Here is a 23411-nt window from a genome sequence, read left to right as displayed (position 1 = left end):
CAGTTTGGGTTTATGTTTCTCCTTATGGAAAGTCATTTTTCCTGCACAGGAGATAGATATGAAATGTTTCTATTTTCTTTACCAGTTTGGAATGCTTCTCTATCTGGACTACACTCCTGAACTTATTTGTTTGCTTTTGTTTGTTTGTGGTTTCTTGCCACATAGTTCAGGCTCCCTTGAACTTGCTGTGTAGCCTGGCTGGCCTCGAACTCGCAGCGATCCTAGGTGCATAGATCACAGGTGTACACTGTGGGGTCCAGCAGTTAGGCTCCCAAGCTTCTGGGCACGCGTTTCCAGGTTGTTAGTTCCGTCTCTCAGGTCTGTCTGTCTACCCGTGTCCTCCACACCCCCAAACCCATGATAAATATCATTCTTTTTGTAAAAGCTGATATCGTATAGGATGATCTCTCCACGTTTCTGCAGAATTAACTCCAGTCTTCCAGGCTAATTGCCTTTCAATAAGAATTTTTCTCCAATCGGATAGCAGAAATTTATTTAGAAATAAAACTTATTGTTGGCACACTCCAAAGCCTCCTTTTCATGTGTGCAGAGTGACGACACCGTGGTCTTCACAGGAGGCTCTGGAACTGGACCCAGGGTTCAGTGCCTGGTTCTGCCACCTTCTTTTTTTTTTTTTTTTTTTTTTTTGTCTTTTTCCTTTTTATCGGTACCAGGGATCGAACTCACGACTGCCTGCTTGCAAGGCAGGCGCTTATGCCGCTGAGCTAAATCCCTAGCCCCCAGTTCTGCCACTTTCTAGGTCTCCAACCCATAAGCTTCCCTTGTTTACGTCCCAGTTGCTGTATTATCTTAAAATGGGGATTACAAAATAGAACCTACTTCATAGGATTGTGCAGAAAGTTAAGTGAGTTAACACATATAAAGCTCTTGACTATTATTAGGTAATTTGTAAACACAGAATTAACATGATTAAGGGCTTATGTGCTGATGTCAGACGGCCTGGAATAGAACCGCCCTTGTCATTCATCCATTGAAACAACAAGAACCACAGAAACTTCTTTGTTGTGAAATATGACCCAGAAGGAGACTGAAAGCAAAGGTACCACAGATCCTAAATCCAGCAATTACAAAGCAAGTGCCCACATAATCACTGCTGAACAAAGTGACTGACCACTGATGGCGGCCATGAGCCCCACGTTGCTCTGGGGATTACAACCCCGAAGTAAGCCCTGTGCAGGCCTCCCATGGTGACCAGAGTTTGCCACTCTTTAGTAATGCTTGCTATTTCTATTCTTGAAGTCTGTTTTGTCCAATATTATAATTGCACAATTATTTTTTATTTACATGGCATAATTTTTCATTCCCCCAATGTGACTTTGTTTTAGACTTTCCCTTTCCCTCCCTCTCTCTCTCCCCCTCCTCTCTCTCTTCCTTCTCCTCCTCCCTCTCTAGTTCTCAGATTTGAACCCAGGACCAGTACATGCTACTCCAGAGCTCTACCACTGACTCATGGCCAACCCTAGATCCTGTATTCTAAATAACATTTATTTTGATATTTTACATCCAGTTGGACCATCCTTGCTTTTTGATTATTAGTCTATCAATTTTTATTAAATCCACCCACCCATGCAGCTGGCTGTAAATTCACCACTTACTCTGCGCTTCCTATTTGTCCATCCACTATATGTTTTATTTAAATTTTCCTTCTTCTTCCCTTTAGGAAGACTGAATATGACCCCATTTTTTTCCTGCAATTAGTAGAAGACACCCTTCACTAGGAGTTATAATATGATTCCAATAATACATATACTAGATTTTTCTCGACAATGCAAGGACCTTAGACCACCTTAGCGCCACTGATGATACATGCTTCTGTTACTGTGTTTTCAATCTGTGATCTTCAGGTACAGAAGACACTGCGATCATTATTTTACAGAATCTGTTGGTTCTGATTAAACTCTTCACCATTTTTACCATTCCTTCTTCATCTTTAATAAAAATTCTATAATAATTTCTATAATCTCCTTTCTGCCTATGATTCCTTTAGACAATGCTTGGTTAGAGGGGGCTTCATTTGAAAAATCTTTATTGTGACATTATTCTTTATTTGACTTTATTCTTTTTGTAGACTATGATTAGAAAGGTAGACACGGAACAAGAGAAAGTAGTCTAATGAGCTCCCACCTACCCGCTTCAAGTGTCAGCAATTAACAAAATTGTCATGGCCCATCCTGTTCCCTTGATCTTCTGGACATGTCCCTGCTTCCTGAATTACTTAGCAAACATCATAATTCTCTTTCCTCTGGATTTTAGTACATTGCTTTTTTTTTTTTTTTAATCTTTTTTGTTTTTATCGGTACCGGGGATCGAACTCATGACTGCCTGCTTGCAAGGCAGGTGCTTATGCCACTGAGCTAAATCCACTCCTTTCTTAAAACACAACCGTACTGCCCACCACAAAATACCAGCAAGGACCCCTTTACACCATCATGACTCTCATCAGTCTGGCCATCTTCCCAGGTGTCCTTTACAGTTTTTCTTAGCATGTATTTGCTTGAAACAGGATGCTAATGAGAGTTCTTTATATGGATACTGGCCAGTTGGCTGCTTGAGTTTCTATACATTTTCCCTTCCAGCTTTTCTTTTTCTTGCATTTTGTTTCTGTTATCACTGAAAGAACATACTGGGTTTTGCTGATTACGCTCCACACTGTCATTGAACGCACTTCTCTATTCTTGGGATTTCTTATAAGTTTATCACTGGATTCGGAGGCTTCTTCAGAAACTCAATTCTGATTCTCTGGCAAGACTACTTACAGGTGAGGCTGCGTTTTCCTGTCAGCTGGTTGCAGATTTCTAGCGAGGCTAAACAGGCTGGTGACATCACCGAGGCCCAGTAAGGATGAGAGGTTGGCAAAGGGTGAGGTTCGAATTCTGGCAGGCCTTCTGCATGACTTAGCTGAAATACTCCTCTAAAGAAAAACATCTCATCAAGTGCTAAACCCGGAGTACAGTTTATATAGGCAAAGCAAAGTAATTTATTCTCTTCTTGTATTTTGCATTTTCAAATATAGATTTTTTCCTTGGTCTCCTCCAAATATGATTCATGAGATTCACTTTGTATCATCAAGTTATGGATTTATGGAATTAAACATATTTGATGTGCTGGAAGCCTTCCCTATGTTACCCTTATTGAAGCTCCATCAAGTTAGTCCTGAGCCCTCAGACTGAAGAGCTGTCCTGGCTTGCCCCTAATATCCCAAAGATCCATGGTAACTTTGTGGGGCAATCAGTATTTAAAATCCACAGTCTAGCACAGGGGCGCTCCTTGCCCCTGGGTTAGTCAGTGTTTCTGGACTTGTTGGTAGCCAGAACTAGAAACCTGTTCTCATTGCTGGGGGGAAAATCATGAAGAGAAAATCCTTATGAACGGATGCTGATATTTCTGATTCAAAGTTAGGCATATGGGGTTTTTATTTAATCTCATCCATCACTCTCCCACAACAAAAATCATGGTTCTAAGTGACACTGATGTATTTATTTGTCCCCTTTTCTTACCCGGAGCCAGGATGAGGGAAAGTCAAGTGAAGCACAAAATATGCAAAATGCAAGGGGGCCCTCCCTCTCTTGGTGGCACAGATGCATGGGTATCTCCTGTGACCAATAGGTGTCACTTGCCTTACCTTAGGGCTAGTCGTGGTCCAACCCTGCACACACAGCACTCACAATAACACTAGTAACAAGGGTGTGTGTGTGTGTGTGTGTGAGACACAGAGACACAGAAACAGAGACATAAGCAGGCAGAGACGTCTTCTATTACTAACTTAGGAGTGACAGAATAGCACTTTTCCCCTACATTGCTGCTCAATAGACCAGCACTGCTTCATGGTGAGAGGGGGCTTCACCAAGACGTGAGTACCCAGAGGTGACGAATGCTGGGGGTCCTCCTGGACGCTGGCTACCATAACCTGCTCTCTGCTCTGATGCTGCCCATCCCTCCCACATGTGAGACACACTCACCCCATGCCAGGACCCCAAAGGCTCCCCCTAGTTCAGCACCAGCTCTAAGCCTAGAATCCCCTTGTCTAAATTGGCTCCAGTAATGGACGACCCTCCTAGGGAAGCCACGTACAGCTGCTCAAACACTGTTCTCCATCCGCGGGCTCTTGAACTGCAGAAATCCGTTCCCTTGCCCCCCTCATCCAGTGTGTAATAGGACAGGCATAGAATAACACTGCTGCTCAAGAGGCAAACAAGACACAGTGGAGTCGTTGCCCAGCCATGATAAAGTCTAGACTGTATGAATGTCGTAGGTCCCTTGAGTGAGACTCCGAAGTCATTCTCCATGGCTCTTTAAGTCACCTCTCCGCCATGCGATTCAGCGGAGGTGGGTAGCGTGCTTTGATAACTATAAAATTTAAGGCCCCAAATCATTCTTCTCATTTTGTATCTTCTCTGTCCTTTTCAGTCAAGCTGGTGATGCTTCAGTGGATAGGATTTCTTCATGACCTCCTATGTCTCTTATGAATCTCTCTCTGTGTGTGTGTGTCTCTTCTCTCTGTCTGTCTCTTCTCTCTGTCTCTCTGTGTGTGTGTCTCTCTCTGTCTCTCTGTCTCTCTCTGTGTCTCTCTCTCTCTCTCTCTCTCTCTCTCTCTCTCTCTCTCTCTCTCTCTCTGTCTCTTTCCTGGTGCTGAGCACTGAACCCAGGACTTCATGTATGCCAGTAAGGACTTTGCCCCTGGGCTACCCCCTAGTCCTTTTTATTGTCTTATTTTGAGATAGAGTCTCTCTAAATTGCCCAGGAAGGCCTCAAACTTGCCATCTTCCTGCCTTGCCTCCTCCACAGCTGGCATTACAGGCATGCACCACTGCACCTGGCTTTTGTGAATCCTACTGAGGTAACTCTGTCGCACAAAAGTCAGGTTTTACTGAATTCTTATCAAGTCAAACCCTTCTCTGGGCTTTTGTTGAGAGACAAGAGTTCTGAGTTTATTAGAACACATATCAGGCTTCAGTGAATTTGAGAGACACACCCTTAAGATGTCAGAGGGCTCTTCTCTCTGTATTAATAGTCTTCTCAGGTCTCATTGCAGATTTTCTTGAAGTCTTAACAAAAGACCTGTCAGCCACACCTTTGCCTTCACTTTCACACCTTTTGTTTCCTCTCCATACCTTGGATTTGATCTTTGTCAGATTCATTTCTTATTTTTAGCCCTGTTTACCTCTGCAGAGGCTTAGGATCTGCAAATCTATCCAGTGTCCACTTCTTTACGTTTAACGTAAACTTCCTTTCACCCCTTACATGGGTCCCCTTCCTTCCAATTTTCTGTAAGACCCCCCTTTCCCTTCCACCAGAGAGGCCCCTACAGAAGACACAGGGCTTCTCTAAGCAGCTTCTTTGGGACGTTCCCATTTGCACTAACACTGTCCCTCAAGTCCTTCCAGCTCTGTCTGCTGCCTCATTCTGAAGCTACTTGTAGATCTCTGGATGTTTTTTATAACACTTTCCCACACCTGGTACCCAAACTTGGATTTATAAGCTGTTACTGTATAACAAGCTTACTACCTTAAAAAATAAACATGCATTATCTCAGGTTTCATATGCTGGGGCTTTGGGAGCTACTCAGGACCTCCTGGCTCAGAGTCTCACATAAAATTGCAACTGAGATGCTGGTCCGGTTGGAGCTGCTTCCAGGGTCACTTGTGTGGTGGTAGCCAGCTGCCTATGACATGGTGGCTGCTGTGTTCTACTGGCTGCACAGATCCACCTAAATTTGTAAGGATTTGAATGCCTGGAGACAGGGATCATTGGGACCAGGGATTCGTGTGGCTAATACTGGGGCTAGATGAGTGTTCCTCCCGTAAAACTAAGTATATCAAGGATGGGGATATAGCTCAGTGGCAGAATATTTGCTTAAAATGCATGAATGAACCTGGGCTCAATACCAAGCACTACAAGTAGAAAAATGAAAAGAACATCTACCTGTTTAGAAAAGCAGTCTTTGTAGTTGAGATCTCAAGAGTATCTTCTGCTTGGTTATAAGGATGACCTCTAAATCTAGTGAAAATGTCCTAAAAGAAGAGAAGATACAGAAGAGTGATATATCTATCAGCCAAGGATTTCTGGAAGCCACTGGAAACTAGGAAAGAGATATGGAATGGGCTAAATTCTCCTCAGAGCTATGGGAAAGAATCACCCTTGCTAACACTTTTATGGACCGACGGCAGCCATATTATATGAAGATGGCGGCCACAGGAAGCCAGCCTCTAACGTGATTCTCCCTCAATTCCAACGTGTGCCTATTGAGACAGAGTCTCTGCCCATCTTTGCCTTGTGGAATCTCAGGACAGACATCCCCAAGTACCTGCAGAACACTTTCAATCTTCCAGACACTGTGCTCAGAGATAGGAACACCACAGTGAGCAGAAGAAACAAATCTCTGCCCTCACAGAAGACCCATTCTAATGAGTCTCAGAGCAAAGTCTTGGTACTTTGGTTCCTTTGACTTCCCTCTGGTTACTGATCCTATCTGCTCACCAGAGAACAACTAAGATGAAATCCAAGATGGGAAGATGTACTTAATGAAGAATTACAAAATTCTATGACATTGACTAATTCAACAGAAACATGGAGGAGTAGATGTCCTTAGGCTGCTTCCCCCAGATATCTTGCTCTCTACATGGAACAGCTTCCTCAGCAACCTTCTTTTTTCTTTTCAGTTGGGGAGCTCCTTTTCACGTCAACTGCAATCAAATTATCCTACCCTAGCCACTACAGAGGTTGAGGCAAATTACTCAAGTGTATTTTAGACTACTGAGAACATGACCATGGTATTTGATTGAGCATCATGACTTGCAAAGTATTATTACATACACGGGGACTTCTTTTTCAGTCTAATTCAGCCAAAAATACAGGGTATTTATACACCTAGAAACCACATGCAGAACACTCATACATTAAAACTGTTACTCGGAGTCATTTTGTGCACAGGATACTACCCAACAATTACTTAGCTGCTTGGAATAAACAGCATTGGATTATTTCACAAAACTTGGGTCCCTGTCTATATATTTGACACTGGATATGCCTAACCCCAGGTTGCATTTTGCCTTCCTTTCTCTAAGACATTGGATCTTAAGGCCCAGTGTACACCAGTATTGCTTTGGGTGGATGCATGCTTATGAAAATGAGTGTTCCTTAAAGAATTTGTGGTTGAACATAATCTAGGTCCTGCTTGTCTATCTCCACTCACGTAGGGTGTCTCTGTGACATTGATACAGAGAACCCGTTCTTGGGTTTTGCTGCCTGGCTCTGACCCACTGCTGGTTTATAAGCAACCTTTTGCTTTGAATTGATTATTCACCTTCTTCTTGGCCCTATTGGTAAACCTGGTAGAGAAACTCCTTTCCTGCCTCACTTAATGACAGCAGATCGCCTCTTCCCAGGCTTCGTCTCTACTGGGTTTAACCCTGACACCTCCTGCTAAAGGTGGATCCAAACTTCCCTGGGTCATGTGAGGGCATCTTCCCAGAAATGTCTCCTCTGGTTACCAACAGGGCTGAGCAAGCAAGGGCAGTTGTCAGTTTGAGGGCACTGATATCAGTGTGAATCACCATGAACAACCAAATCTCAAAATGAGGTATGAGGGATATAAACAGCTCCGTTTCCCTATGGACTATTTATCATCCAAACTCCCTGCATGGATTTCCAGACAGTCAGGGGAATTTCCATGGATCCGAATACTGAGTTAAGGACAGAGGGGGACACAGGTGACCATAGGTGGACTGAGCACTGGTCTGGGCTCCAGCTCTGCTCCTTGTCCAGTGTGGGATCTGGGGTACAGGGCTTCCCTTCTCTGGTTATCACCACACTTACACAAGACGTTGGGGAGCTTCAGAGGGTGAGTGGATGAGAAAGTAACACTGTTGACTCACATGAGGTTAGTGAGGTCCTACCACAAGTCAGGTAGATCCAGGGGCTGCAGTGGCGACCAAGGCAGACCTGCTATGTTTCCGTGGACCTCAGAGACAGATGTGCGTGGACCGAGCAAGTGAGACACGCGGAACTGCAGCAGCTGTAGTGCTAGAAGAGGGGCGGAGTCAAGCTCAGACCCTGGTCAGGACCTGTCAGGGGCACGGGGAGCTCAGCAGCCCATGCTGTGGGCAGAGGAACGATGAGCCTGGTGAGGAGGGCATGCGGGCAGGATCGGCAGCAGACAGGCCAGACGGGGCTCTGGCCGGGAGAGGATGGCTCTACTCTTTCAGGGGTCTGCACCTTGACCTGTGTATCCGTCCTCCTGTTGGCCCGTTGGTGTCTCTCCATCCCCAATCCACCCACCCACTTCATATCTCATCCAGTCTCGCTCTCCGGCACGTGTATGTGGCGTGGGGGGCAGTGTGGTTCAGTAGTCAGAACACAGGCTGGGCAGCAAACAGATCTGGTTTCAAACCCTGGATTGCAGCTCGTGTGGCCCTGGACAAGATACCTCCTCGCTCTCAACCTCAGTTTCTTTCTCCGGGACAGAAGGAAATGATGCCACTTACTTCACGGGATCAGTTAATGAATTAGTATGTGTGAAGGCTTTAAAACAGCACCTGGTACATAGTAATTGGGGTGAACATTTACTGTGGATGTTATTGGTTTTCTAAGATCTAGATACATAATAGCTCCTTTACTTCTTACTAAAACGCTGGGACAGTAACTATTATTACTGCCACTTTATAGATCATTCACTCATTTAGAAAACATTAGGAAGTATGTTAGGAGTCAGGAAAAAACAATAGAGCACTAATTTAAATAAGGGAACAATAGCTAAAATACTACGGACTTCCACTGAGCAAGTCCAGGACAACTTAAACTTCAAGATAAATATCTATAAAAAAGAAACAAGAGAGCAGAAGGAAAAATAGAAACAAACCTTTTGTAGATAAGGAGGGGAAGATGGATTGAAGGGAGGAGAGAGAAAAAAAAAAGAATCAAGGTTTATTATATATAGGTACAAATGCCCTGTGATGAACGTGGTCATTACGTGTATCTAAAATGTACCAATAATATTAATTTTAAAAAGATAAATTGTCGATGTCCGCTCCCGGCCGGCAGGAAGGACACACGACAAAGTCTGGTAGTGGACAACCTTTTCTTTTTTTATTTTCCTTCTCCGTACAGCCTGCCCTGGGTTCTCCCAGCTGAAGCCTCCTCTGGTCCGCTCCCCGCGGCTCCTTTTGTGCTTCAGTCTGCCCCAAAGCCTCTACCGGTCCGCTCTCCGCGGCTCCTTTTGGGCTTCTACTTCCGGGCTTCTATCTGGCTTCTACTTCCGCCCAGGGGTGGCACCGGTATATATACGGGTACAGTGTCCAATCATGTTAAAGTAAGCAAGGCAAGCTGATTGGCTAACATCATCAGTTGCCAGGCAGACTATATTGTTGAGTGGGTTGTTTACGCGGTAAGCAGGAAACTAACATATTCGATGGGAGGGGTAATCTACCTCAGGCTTCACTCTTTACTACAGGCCTCACGTCCGCCAAGTGAGGCGACCGGGCTCGGGGCTGCGGCTCCCAACATCTCCCCCTTTTTTATTTTTTATGAATGTGCGCATCGTAGCCCTTCCTGGACTGGGTGCAGAGGCTTATGCCCTATGCGTAGGCCCACCGTAGGTCCTTGGCTTAGACCCTGGTCGGCCGTCCCATGGTCTGCCAAGGCCCTGAGGCCCTCGTCCTTTTTCTAGGGCCAGGCACAAACTGGACGGAACCTGGATGCACACAAGCTTGCACTCATTCTCTCTCCGTAAAGAAATCCCCTCGGAGAGAAATTTAGACCTGGGCAGCATCTAACAGTCCAGCGGCTTACGTGCAGGATGGGGTAGGGCCTGGCTTAGGTCGAGTCATGCTGGGGAGGCACGCTCTTACCCGTCATTGACTCATCTACCCTGCTATATCATAATTTTTTAGAGGAGGAGTGTGGGAAGCTCACCGTCCCTAGACTCGGTCGTAGGCTAGGCGAGCGAGCCATGCATATGCCTGAGGATCTTCTTGTCCATTTCGGGCTACCGCTATTTCTATTCATCTTGTTGGTTGGTCTGTGATGGATCTCCAGTAGGGCAGGTCTGATCTTTAGTCGAGGGCTTTGTTGTCCGTGTCAGTCTCTCCGGTATCCACAGTGGTTCTCGTCCCGATTCCTGTGGGAAAACACAAACCGCGCCTCGGTTCCAGCTGATTACCGGATCCGGGCCCATCCATTGTCCTGTCAGGACATCTTTCCACTTCACCCACCCTTTATGGTTGGGGGAAGGGTTGCAGTGCTCCACAGCTGGGGAGCGATTATCATTATTTAAATTTAAAAAATTGTGTGTGAATAGTGCCATGGATAATCGTGCCTTTGGGGCCAGGCCTTGGCCTACTCCCCCTTTTTGTTTTTGTAAAATTTCTTTGAGGCTTCTATGAGCCCTCTCAATGATTCCTTGACCTTGGGGATTGTATGGGATACCATGTTTTAATTGAACCTCCATCATTTTGCAGAACTCATTGAAAGCTTTGCCTATATAGGCTGGTCCATTATCAGTTTTTAATATTTTTGGTTTGCCCCATGCGGCCCAAGCTGCCAGGCAATGATTGATCACATTAGACACTTTTTCACCTGTTTCTGCTGTTGCAAATATGACGTGAGAACAGGTGTCTGTGGAAACATGAACATATTTAAGAGTCCCAAACTCCTGTATATGTGTGATGTCCATCTGCCAAACATCACCAGGGATCAAACCTCGAGGGTTTACTCCCATCGGTATGGCAGGTTTGTATGTGGCACAGGAGTCACATAGTCGCACGATATCTCGTGCATCTGCTCTAGAAACATGGAAATGGTTTGCTAGTGTCCTGGCATTAACATGAAATTTATCATGGAAGGCACGGGCTCGCTCGATTGGTGTTAGTAAGGTAAAAATCCATAACGGGCGAGTGGCAGTGTCAGCAGCCGCATTCCCCTGTGCCATGGGCCCTGGCAGGGATGTATGTGCTCTTATGTGGGTGGTGAAGACCTTATGGTGTCTGTTCTGAAGCAATGTCTGGATAGACAGGAACAGCCCAGCCACTGTGGAAGTGGATCTAATTAAACCGGCAGTCTCAAGCACTTGCATAGCATTGACCACATACCTAATGGCCTCTGAGAACCGTTCAAGAATCATTTTAACGATCTGCAGTTCCACCACCTGAGGCTGATCTGGTTCAAATTGTATGGTAACCGGGGGCTTGCCTAGGATCACATAGGCGCCTATCCCCGTCTTGGAGCCATCTGTGTATATTGTAGTTGCTGGGACTAATGGCTCAGAGGCAGTAACCTTTGGAAAAATTATAGGGTGCTGAGTGACAAATGACAAGATAGGGTCTTTAGGGTATTGATTGTTTATATCCCCATGGAAAACACATCTCAGAATGGCCCAGGTATCTATGCAGGCAGCCAGGGTCTTGATCTGGCTGGCGGTATAGGGTACTCGGATGGCTTGTGGTCCTGAGCCAAAATGTTGGACAGCTCTATCATGCGCTTCAAGGGCCAATGAAGCGACTGCCTCCGGGTAATGCTCTATGACTTTTGCAGGTGAGACCTTAGGGTGTATCCACAGTAGTGGTCCTTTCTGCCAAATCACCGCTGTAGGCTGTAGACTAGTCTGTAGCAAACAGACATCAAAGGGTCGCCCCGGTTCAATTCTGTGTAAGGTAGCCCCACCTAAGGCTTCCTCCACTCTCTGTAAGGCAGCTCTTGCCTCAGGAGTGAGCCTCCTGTGGGAGGCTATATCTGGGTCTCCCTTCAGAAGGTTGAACAGGGGTTTGAGATCTGAATTTGGTATATGTAAATATGGCCTAATCCAATTAATGTCTCCTAATAGCTTTTGCATGTCATTTAGGGTCCTAACGCCATCCGTCCTAATGGTGACCTTCTGTATAAGTCTGGAGGCGACACTGAGGTCCACACCTGCTGACCCAGGGGTGGCCCTTGTTGAAGGCTGCCACCCTGAGCTGTCCTGTCTCTGGGGCGGGGGCCCGGCTGTGAAGGGGGCCCCCTCTGGCCGTTTTTTGGCTCTCTAGCATCTTGTCCACAAATACGGTTGCCCTGAGCATCAAAGACCGACCTACACTCCTCAGCTTTGTGTGATCCCTTCTTGCATCGCCCACAAACATATGGTTCTTCATTCCTAGGGCGAGGCCTAGCATCTGCATTGTTTGGGCAGTGACGTTTAATGTGTCCTGGCTCCCCGCAGGCAAAACACCCTTTAGCCTTACATTCCCCTTCTAACCCGCGAGGTCCCCTCTGCTGTATAGCCGCGGCCAGGAGAGCAGCCACTCCCGAGTTGGAGAGCGGCCCCCCTATCTCTCTGCATATCCTAATCCAGGCATTGAGGTCCTTGTTCTTATGAGGAGCTATCGCTGCCTTGCACTCCTTTGTACACTGTTCGAAAATCAGCTGCCTTACCAGCGGTCGAGCCACTCCCGGATCAGAAAATATCTTATCGGCAGCATCTTGCATTCGGGCCACAAAGTCAACAAATGGCTCTGTGGTACCCTGAATTATTTTTGAAAGACACAAGGAGGCTGTTCCAGCACCACTTACTTGCTTCCAGGCGCGGAGTCCTATGGCATTGATTTGCTCATAGACAGCGCCGGGGAACTGGGTCTGGTCATCAGCGTGCCGACCTTCTCCCATAAGCATTTCCTTGTTCCACCCCCGGTTTCCTCGATTGGCGTTTTTCTCAGCCTGCTCGGCAGAGAACTCTGCATACCAGGCTCGCCAATCCAGGTAACTGCCCAAGGGCAGACACGCCTTTGCCAGCTGAATCCAGTCCGCGGGGGTGAGGGGCCCAGAAGACAGATTCTCCAGCATGGCAATGGTGTAAGGCGCAGTCGGCCCAAAGGTTGTAACTGCATTTTTAAGTTCTCTAATCTGCTTTATCTCAAAAGGCTCCCATACATTGCGTCCCTGGCCCATAGCTACTTGTACAGGAAATATCCCGTAGGGGCCACTATCTATCCCAGGTGGATGTACCTCATGAGACAAGCGTCCCCCCTGCCAAAGCCGCCTGTAAAAATACCGACCCGCCGGTGGCGGAGCATAAGACAGCGGCCGTGATTGGGCGGAAAATGGGGGCCCGTGCATCACTTCCTGTTCTGGCGAAAGGGGAGGGAGCTCCCAGGCGGCCGCCTCGTGGCGAGGGACCGCCTCCCTCTCGCGCCGGGGCCCACTCAGGAGCTCTCTACTCCTCCGCAGACCAGGTTGAGCAGAGCGCAATTCGCGGCGTGACGCTGGAAAAGAACCCTGCGACTCCTTATTGAGCGACTTAGGCTCCTGACAGCTGGTCTCTTTGGCCTCCCTGCCATTCAACTTTCCCTCGTCCTCGGAGTCAGACGACTCCGAGGCTAGAGCCCCGTCCTCCTCCTTAGCATCCTTGTTCCCCTTGACAGACACCTCTCGGGAGCTCCCTGACTGGGCCTGCTCAGATACCCTGCGTACTTTTGTAAGCTCTTGAGAGCTTTCTCCACAACCACCCTCGCTCTTAGTGTTGCTACCTAACATGTTTCCCATCTTTTAATATGTTACTCACCGCGTGAGGCCCAAGGAATCCGCCACTTACGCGTGAGCCTGAGGGGAGTCTAAAAGCCCTGTAGGTGCGCGCCACCCAGAGCCCAGGCTTATCCCCAACTCACCTGTCTCGCAGCTCTGTACTGGAGCGTTGTCCACTTCCACGTCGCGGGGGTGATCAGTCCCCGTACGGGCCACCAAATGTCGATGTCCGCTCCCGGCCGGCAGGAAGGACACACGACAAAGTCTGGTAGTGGACAACCTTTTCTTTTTTTATTTTCCTTCTCCGTACAGCCTGCCCTGGGTTCTCCCAGCTGAAGCCTCCTCTGGTCCACTCCCCGCGGCTCCTTTTGTGCTTCAGTCTGCCCCAAAGCCTCTACCGGTCCGCTCTCCGCGGCTCCTTTTGGGCTTCTACTTCTGGGCTTCTATCTGGCTTCTACTTCCGCCCAGGGGTGGCACCGGTATATATACGGGTACAGTGTCCAATCATGTTAAAGTAAGCAAGGCAAGCTGATTGGCTAACATCATCAGTTGCCAGGCAGACTATATTGTTGAGTGGGTTGTTTACGCGGTAAGCAGGAAACTAACATATTCGATGGGAGGGGTAATCTACCTCAGGCTTCACTCTTTACTACAGGCCTCACGTCCGCCAAGTGAGGCGACCGGGCTCGGGGCTGCGGCTCCCAACAATAAATAACTATAGTGACAATAATAAAGTGTTAAATGAAAGAAAACGTGAGTCCATATTGTATCAGTAAGCTAAAATACAACTAAATAGGGTGGGGGAGGAAAATCCTTCACTATGCCAATTAGATGCCATTAGAATGCCAATCAATAAATACGGAATTATGTAGAGTTTATAAAAAGTCACAGATCGGCAGATACATAGCAATAGCCGACTCACATCAATGGATATTAGAACTGGAGGGTGGAGGTTTGATGAGGGGCAGGGTAGGTCGATGTTCCTGAATCACTGATTAGCCGCAGTGGAGGAAGCCATGACTTTAGAATCGCGCAGTGTGACGGGCAGCATCTGACCAAATGATGAAGGCTGGCTTCGCTGGTGATGGGATAAACTGCGATCACGTGTCCCTCACTTCAACACAACAGGAGGACCAGTGTCATCCTGCAGCATTGCTGCCTGAACCCAAACAGGAGGAAATGTCAGCAAACCCAGCGTCATTCTACAAATGCCTGGATCATTCTCCTCAAAGACGCTGAGACCACGGAAGACAAAGGGAGGCCGGGGACCATTCCAGGTTAGAGGGCTGCTTAGAAAGGTTTCCTCCTCCTCTTCCTCCTCCTCCTCCTCCTCCTCCTCCTCTTCCTCTTCCTCATCCTCCTCCTCTTCCTCTTCCTCCTCCTCTTCCTCCTCCTCCTCTTCCTCCTCCTCCTCTTCTTCCTCCTCCTCCTCCTCCTCCTCCTCTTCCTCATCCTACTCCTCTTCCTCTTCCTCCTCCTCTTCCTCCTCCTCCTCTTCCTCCTCCTCCTCTTCTTCCTCCTCCTCTTCCTTCTTCTCCTCTTCTTCTTCTTCCTCCTTCTCCTCTTCCTCTTCCTCCTCTTCTTCCTCCTCCTCTTCCTCCTTCTCCTCTTCTTCATCTTCTTCCTCCTCCTCCTCCTCCTTTTCCTTTCTCCTATAATGGAACAAGACTGGGACAATTAGAAAATTATCAGTGTTATCTCAGAGATAGTGTTAAATTCATTTCATTTCCTGAATTTGATAACTGTGTTATGCATGAAGGAAAATTTCCTTGTGTTTAGGAATAGATGAGGTGTAATCAAGGACATGGTAAATGCTTACATTTTAAAACTTATCACATTAAAACCCATTACTCTCCTTCAGAGCCCTCCCTCTCCCTTTGAACACCCTATCTCCTTGTTCTGGCCGCCCTCTGAAACAGCTCTGGGAGTCTCTTTCATGAGTGTCTTCTGGCGAGGTGTGATCAAAAAGACAGTGAACACTGCTGCTGAGCGCTGTCCAGCAGAAAGGCAGAAAGGTTCATAAAAACCTTAACCGCAGCCTCACCCACCATACTCACGGGAACGGGAACCCTGTGATGCCTGGCTCTTCCCCACAGTCAAAATGGCCGTGAAAAGTAGCTTTTTTAATTGATTCAGGATATCAAAGCAGCCAAGACAGTGCAGCTAACTGGGCTCATAGAAGGGGAGCTTCCCGGCTTTTTCAGAAAATGACATGAACCATGAAATAAACGTGTTCACAGTGAGAGGGGGTATCCTGCAGGGAATTGATAGCAACGTGTCTTTTACCGTAATAATTTTTTAAAATGTAAATATTCACACCTCATACACTAAGGGATACTGAAAGGTAAAGGAGCTTCCTATTTGCAATTATCTCTCAAGTGGTCCAGAAAACAATAGCGATATAGTAATACTAATAATAAATATGTGCACGCGCGTGGAAGGATGGATGGAGAGATACAAGAGCCAAAGCAGATAAGGTAAAGGGTGAACATTTGGGGACTCTGACCTAAAGGCATAGGAAGTTCTTTGTAGTGTTTTTGTACTTTTTTATCCCCCTGAATCTGAAATTATTTAAAATTTAAAAGCTCCTAAAACTATCCACCCCCAACCCTCCCTCACGCCTGGGGTGCGGAGGGATGAGGGTCCCGGGGAGACTGAGGCCTGAGAAGCTGCAGGCTTCTGGGGGCTTCGCCTCCCCTCGGCAGGCGGGCAGGGAGGCGTCCAGCTGCTGGGGGCGGCGCTGGCAGTGAGAAACATTATTTCTGGCCCTTTTCCAGCCAGGGAGGAAACAGTGAAAGCTCTGTGATCTGAGCGGTGGCAGCTGGGGACCCGCGCCCAGGACACCGGGAAGCCCAGCCAGGGCAGGGCGGGGTCGCAGTGGGGTCCTCGGACATTCTCCCCAGGCTCTGCCACCTTCCAGAGGAGAGGAGAAGGAAGAGCTGGGAAGGAGGCTGGGGAGAAACTAGCGCCTGATGGTTTATTTTCTTTCTTTCTTTCTTTTGACAGTTTATTTTCTACCGAGCACTGTTTCTATGATTTGCACATATTTTCCCCTCCTGGTACTAGGGATTGGCGCCTTCAGTCACACTGAGCAACAATCGTCAACCCCTTTTATTTGCAGACAGTCTTGCTAAGCTGCCCAACCTGGGCCTGAATTTTCCACGCTCCTGCCTCAGCCTCCCTGAGTGCCGGGATCACAGACCTGCACCACCACAGCTGGCTGTTTCCAGTTTAGAGAAAAGGAAACGAAGATTTAGGAAGGGAAGGATAGAGAAGCAGAAGTCAGAAGCTCACTGACCCTCACTCTGGAAACAAAAATTGCTGGTTGAAATAAGAATTTTCCAAAAATATTAATGATTTGGCTAAGAAGTGTGAAACACAGAGAAGCCCAAACTAAGTGAAACCAGGAACCCAGGATGGGGGCGCCATTTATCTTCAGGGCGTTTGCTGTATCCTGAGAACCTTAGCTTGTTTCTCCTTGACTGACAGACCCTAGAGTTGACTCCAGATCCACCCAAAATGGGGGAGCAGGGGGAGCCCCCTCTAGCCTGCAGGCATAGAGCTAGATCTGCAGTCAGCTCCCCTGACGGGATACGCTGGGTGCTGGGTGCTGAACCCACCCCCCTCACCACCCACACTGAAAACCAGCTGAGAAACCTCAGGACTGAGATGCAGGTAAAAGCGTTTTCCTTGAGAATTCATAACTCCAGATGGGCTGTCAGTGCTTCGGAAGCCTGAACTCTTAGTCCTTGGTTAAACTGAAACATCCCAGGCTGAACTTTGAAAGTGTCCCTCCAGAGATCTGGGTGAGAATGTGGAAGCAGGGGGTGGGGTTAGGGGGAGGGTAGCAAATTCCCTTCTTTTCTTGGAAGTTCAATCATGCAGCCGGTCAACAGGAAAATAATACAGACTCCGTTACACAAGTCTCAGGCTCAGGAGCACGTAAAGACGGGCCAGAGCAAAGATTTCATGGGAAATCCTCAAAGACAAAATTACTGCACCCATGGAAAGAAATTATGTGGGGCAGGAAGCAAAGGTTAGGGAGGATTTGCTGATTCACAAACCAGCCCAAGGGGGAGCCAATTTCCAAAAACCCCAGCAAAAAGATTGTACCTATAGCCAAGGGCTTCCTGTAAAGCACTTTCTTAGCTTAGGCATCACTGACATGTGGGGCGTCATAATCCTTTGTTATTCGGTTGTACTAAGCATAGTAGGAGGTTTAGCAAGAGGCTGGATTCCTCCCACTAGTTGCCAGTAGCATCAACCCCCACCCTGGACTGTGACAACGAACGGTGTCTCCAGATGAGCTAAATATTCACCAGGAGGTTGAAAATCTCTACTCTGGAGTCACACACTCAGGTACCCTGGATGCAACACATGTACAGATGTGAAGCCTACAGAAGAAGCTGGGCAACCTCGTTATGGGTAATAAGAGGTGGGCTGAGACCAGCAACGTGGAGAATAGCAGGGCACCCCGGTGCCAGGAGACGCCAGGTGATTCCTACAAAATTTCACTCCCCGAAAGAGCCTGCTACAGATTGCTGGAGATAAAAATCCAACTCATTCCAAGGCATGGAATTTTTAAGTGAATTAGCACAAAATAAACATGAAGATAACGAAAGAAAAGGGTGGGAAAGGTCAGTCAAGCCTACCAGACAGAGAACACTGGCCAGAAAAGAAAAAAAATTGTTACCACGGAATAGATGAAGAATCTGAGCAAACAATGTTTCCTGAAGTCATAAATTGTAATCAAAACAATTGACTCTGTGCAAGAGAACAACAAGGCAAAAATATAGCCACTGAAGGAAGTCATGGGAAGAGCTGAGGGCAGATGACTGAGGACTGAAAAATGTGTTCGAGAAACAAAATCGTGCCAGAGATGAAAGTGCATTTGGAAGGAGAACCGAGGGCCAGCACAGTGATGGAAACAGAGGACAGAAATAGAAATGCAAATCCAAGGAGGTGGCTCAAAGTGGGGTTTTTTGTTTTTTTGTTTTTTTCATTTTTATCGGTACCGGGGATCGAACTCACGACCACCTGCTTGCAAGGCAGGTACTTATGCCGCTGAGCTAAATCCCCAGCCCCAAAGTAGGGTTTTTTAACTAGAGAGAAAAATGATAAATATGAAAAAAGGAAAAAGAGAGCCAACATATACATAATTGGAATCTATAATGAAGAAAAGCAAAACAATAAAATATAAGAAATACGTAAAAATGTAATTCTTTGAGCAGCCAAAATCCCACTATCAGAATTGAGTTGCTCATAAAAGGATAAAATAGCAAAGCCAAACAGAGCCTAATACTCACAAGATATTTTAGCCATTAGCACTTCTTTTCTTTTTTTTCTTTTTTCTTTTTTTTTTTTTTTTTTTGTCTTTTTCTTTTTTATCGGTACCAGGGATTGAACTCAGGACCACCCACTTGCAAGGCAGGCGCTTATGCCACTGAGCTAAATCCCCAGCCCCTAGTACTTCTTTGTTCCAGTTTTAATATGTGTGCTGCTAAAGTGAGCACATTTCTTTGGATAAATATCTATTTAAATCCTTTGCCTATTTTTCAGTTGGGCTGGGTTAGTCACTTTTTCATTTCGGGGAGAAAATATCTGATACATACAATTTAAAGAGGAAAGGCTTGTTTGGCTCATGGTTTCGGGGGTTTAGTCCATGGTTTATAGCTGTGGGCCGGAGACAGGGAGAAATCTGATGGCAGAAGGCATGGCAGAGCGAGGCTGCTCACTTCATGGCAACAGGAAAGCAGAGAGGGAGAGAAAGAGCCCTAAAAGATCCAGCCCTTGGAGGTGCCTCCCTTGTGAGCTGTTCTATTTATTTAGATTCCCTCTCCCAAAAAGCCCATTAAGCTATGGACTCATCAACAGATTAATCCACAGCGTAACACTGGAGCCTTCATGATCCATTTGTTCAGCGCTGGGAAAACTTCTAGCACTTTCAATGATACAAGCAGCCTGCTGCTGTATGTAGTGTGGGTTTGCCACCACTGACTTAGCTCCTCAAAGCCTTCAAACATGATGAGGCTTTGGAGACATTTTTGACACCAACAGTAACAGATTGTGTTTTTGAGTGGTGTTCTTTATAACTTTTGGATACAATCTCTTGGTAGATATATGATTCATAAATATTTCCTCCCATTCTTTCGGTTGTCTACTCATTTTCTGGGAAGAGTTGTTTTTGTTTTAGCTTGGATTTTTTAGACAGGGTCTTGCTGTTTAGTGCAGGTTGGCCTTGAACTGGTTTATGTGGCTCAGGCTGACCTTGAACTCACAGCAAGCCTCCTGTCTTATCCTCCTGAGAGTGTGGGGACTGCAGGCTTACACCACCATGCCTGGCTCTTGGTGGTATCTTTTTATATTATTATTATTATTATGTATTTTAAAGAGAGAAAAATCAAGAAGCAAGCAAAGAATCTTTAAAAATGACAACAACAACAAAAAGACAATGGCGTTATATGATTTCAAAACAAGATGATAGGAATTTAACAATGGCTGTTATATTGCATATTGTTATCCTCAAAGTAATTGCTCAGGCTGCCAGATACAGGCATGCAAGATTGATCAAACAATATAATTTCCCTCTGAGCAGTTTCTTTCCCTTTTACTCTATCTATTATAACTTTGGTGGAGTTTTTTTGAGGCATGAGTTCTTTTAATGTTGATGAGGCCCAACTCCTGTAGTTTTGTTCTTTAGTTGCTGTGACTTAGTGTTGTGCCTGATAAATTATTCCCAAAGCCAGTGTATTAGAGGTTCACCCTTGTGAAATTTTCTTAACTCTTCTATTTAGACTTTGTATGCATTTTGAGTTAATTTTGGACTATCCCCTGAGAAAAGGGTCCAGCTGCAGCTGTTTGCCTGGAAGAAGCCAACTGTTCCAGCTTCAAAAAAACTGCTTATCCATGATCTTGGCATGCTGATCAAAAACCACTTTATCATAGTTCTATTTATTCTGAATGCTCAATTCCATTTCATGAGCCATATATTTTTCCTAGTGTGACACAGTTTGATTTCTGTTGCTTTGTAGTAAATTCTGAAATTAGAAGGTCTCTTCCAACTTTGCTTTTGTTTTTCAAGATGGTTTTGCCATTCAAGGTCCCTCACAATTGCATAGAAATCAAAAGAAGGCTTGGAATTTCTACAGGATTGCACTGAATCCGCAGATCAATTTGATGAATATTCCATTTTAATACTATTAAGTCTTCCAATCCAGGAACATAGGCTATCTTTCTATTTACTTAGGTCTTCTTTAAATTCTTTTAATGGTATTTTATCGTTATGCCTCCTTGGTCAAATTTACTCCTAAGTATTTTAATTTTTTTGATGTAGCACAAATGCAATAATTTTCTTAATTTTTTTCAGGTTGTTCACTGATAGAGTATAAAAATGATTTTTTTTTTTTTTTTTTTGGTACTGGGGATCAAACTCATGACCATGAGCTTGCTAGGCAGGCACTTATGCTGCTGAGCTAAATCCCTGGCCCCTAAAAATTATTTGAATGTGTTGAAAGTATGCCTTGCAGCCATGCATGGTGGGATATCCCTGTAATCCCAGTACTCTGGAGGCTGAGGCAGGTTGATTGGTATCAGTTTGAGGCCAGCCTGGGCTACACAATGACTTCTAGGCCAGCCTCAAACATAGTGAGAGACCCTGCCTCAAAAAAAAAATGTACCTTGCAAATACTCTTAATTTATTAGCTCTAATATTCCATTGTTTCTTCTATATATATATATATATATATATAGGGTCTTGTCATCTATGAACATCGGTAGATTTACTTCTTGCTAATCTGGATACATTCTGTGTTTTTCCAGCTTAATGGTTCTGGCTAGAACTCCCAATACAACGCTGCACAGCCGTGGCAAAAGCAAACATCTTCCCTTGGCCCAGGTTGTTCTTTGCACTCGCATCCTGGATCATCAAGAGTCCATTACTTTTCCTGAAGACCTCAAAAGCTTCATCCAGAGCCAACAGAGTCGTCAGAGACCCTGAAGGCCTTAATTTTATGTCAGGCTTTGGCTGGAGAATAAAACCTGCCCTGACACCAGACATATCAGCTTTGCAGTGGTTATCATCCTAACATCATGGGGGGAGGGTAGCAAATTTAAATTACCACTGTTGTGCTCAAGGATTTTATTTCTAGGTCTTTTTTATAACATAATAATGGACATTATAATTGTTTCATCTCAAAAAAAAAATCTTTGTCATCTTTCTGATTTTAGGGGGAAGGTTTCCAGTAATTCATCATTGAGTTCAATATTAACTGTGGGTTTTTAAGAAATATCCTATATCGTTTGAAGAAGTTTTCTTCCATTCCTAGTTTTCTGAATGTTTTTAATCATGAAAAAATGCTGACTTGTGTCAAATGATTTTGTTGCATTGACCAAAATGATCATGTGGTTTTTCTCTTTGTCCTATTAATGGAATGTAACAGTGATTTTATATTGAACCATTGTTGAGTTTATTCTTACACTGCATCCCTCGGACAATCCAATCAGTCATAGTATCTAATCTTCTTAGTATGCCATTGGATTTGATTTGCTAGTATTTTGTCGACAATTTTTGTAGTATCTGGATTCAAAAGGGATATTGGTCGGTTGTTTTCTTTTGATATTCCTGATTTTGGTCTCAGGGTATCATTGGCTTCATAAAATAAGTTATGAAATGCCCCAGTTATTCTATGTCTTGAATGCTTTTGAGAAGTTAATTCTTTAAATGCTTGTAGAATTCACCAGCAAACAAATGTAGCCCTTGACTTTTTTATTTGGGCGGAGTGGTCTTCACTAACTTGATTGCTTCCCGTGTTATAATTCACTTGCTTTTTAAAACATATTTTCAGATTAAACCCGGAAACAAAACCCAGCTCTACATTGTATGCAAGAGATATAACTAATACAAATAATTATGATGTCATGATTTGATTAGCAAACAAAATGCATTTCAGGTTTAAAGTCATTAAGCAAAAAGGACAAGCAATTATGTGATATATTACAGTGCCACTTGACTCAAATGCAGCTATAACTATTATGAATATCTACTCAACAGACAACCTAGTTACTCTATTCACAGGGCATTAATTACAGCAATGCAATGCAAGAAGGTCAAGATCAAGCACACAAGTAGCAGAAGACTTGAATTTACCTCCGCATAGTGGATCACAGGAACAGCAAAGCAAAAGTAATGTGCATTTAAGGTAACGCAGCTCTGCTGCATACAAAGGACCTCCAGCACAGCAAAACAATGTCGTCTCCTTTCTTGTAACAGCCCTGAGGGACAGACAACTTTGCTCCATTCAGTAGAGCAGGGACCCAAATTCCTTCCAAGTTGTGGTCCCATTAGGACCTGAGGTGGCCTTGTCTTCTGCTTGATAGAAGGAGCCCAGTGACTGCTATATCCAGTCTGCTCCTGGAAGAAGGTAGTGACATTGTGCAGCTGGCATGTCCATGATCTTGACCTGGATCCAGAGTGGCACATATGACTTGCACTCACATTCTCTTGGAGAAGATCTGTCACTGGTTAAACCCAAGTGCAAAGGAAGGGCCAACTGGGAACATTCTGGGTGACTTTCGGGGATCACTAACAATGTGTGCCACGGCCCATCCCTCTGGCCACTGCCCACCTACCTGCATGTGTCATTCCCCTGGTACAGGACACACTCAACCCTTGTCTATGAAGAACAAATCAGAGTCCCTCCAGTCACTGCACCCATGACCTCTCCAGGAGTGCAGACGTGGCTCCTTGTGGTCTGATGAGCTGCCCACCTGCCCAACAGACAGTGGGGAAAGTGTCAATAAGCACCCACATTCAGAAGAGACAGTGTGGGTGATGCGCAGCGTTCCTTCCCCGGGCAGGAATTGTGGGGACCTTGTCTTCAGGATGGAACACGCCCTGGCAGCTTCGG

Source organism: Cavia porcellus, unplaced genomic scaffold (assembly GCF_034190915.1).
Source record: "Cavia porcellus strain 051 isolate PalLab524CR breed Dunkin Hartley unplaced genomic scaffold, mCavPor4.1 scaffold_17, whole genome shotgun sequence".
In the NCBI taxonomy this organism is placed as follows: Eukaryota; Metazoa; Chordata; class Mammalia; order Rodentia; family Caviidae; genus Cavia; species Cavia porcellus.
The sequence above is the reverse complement of the archived record's forward strand: the minus strand, read 5'-3'. Positions refer to the sequence as shown.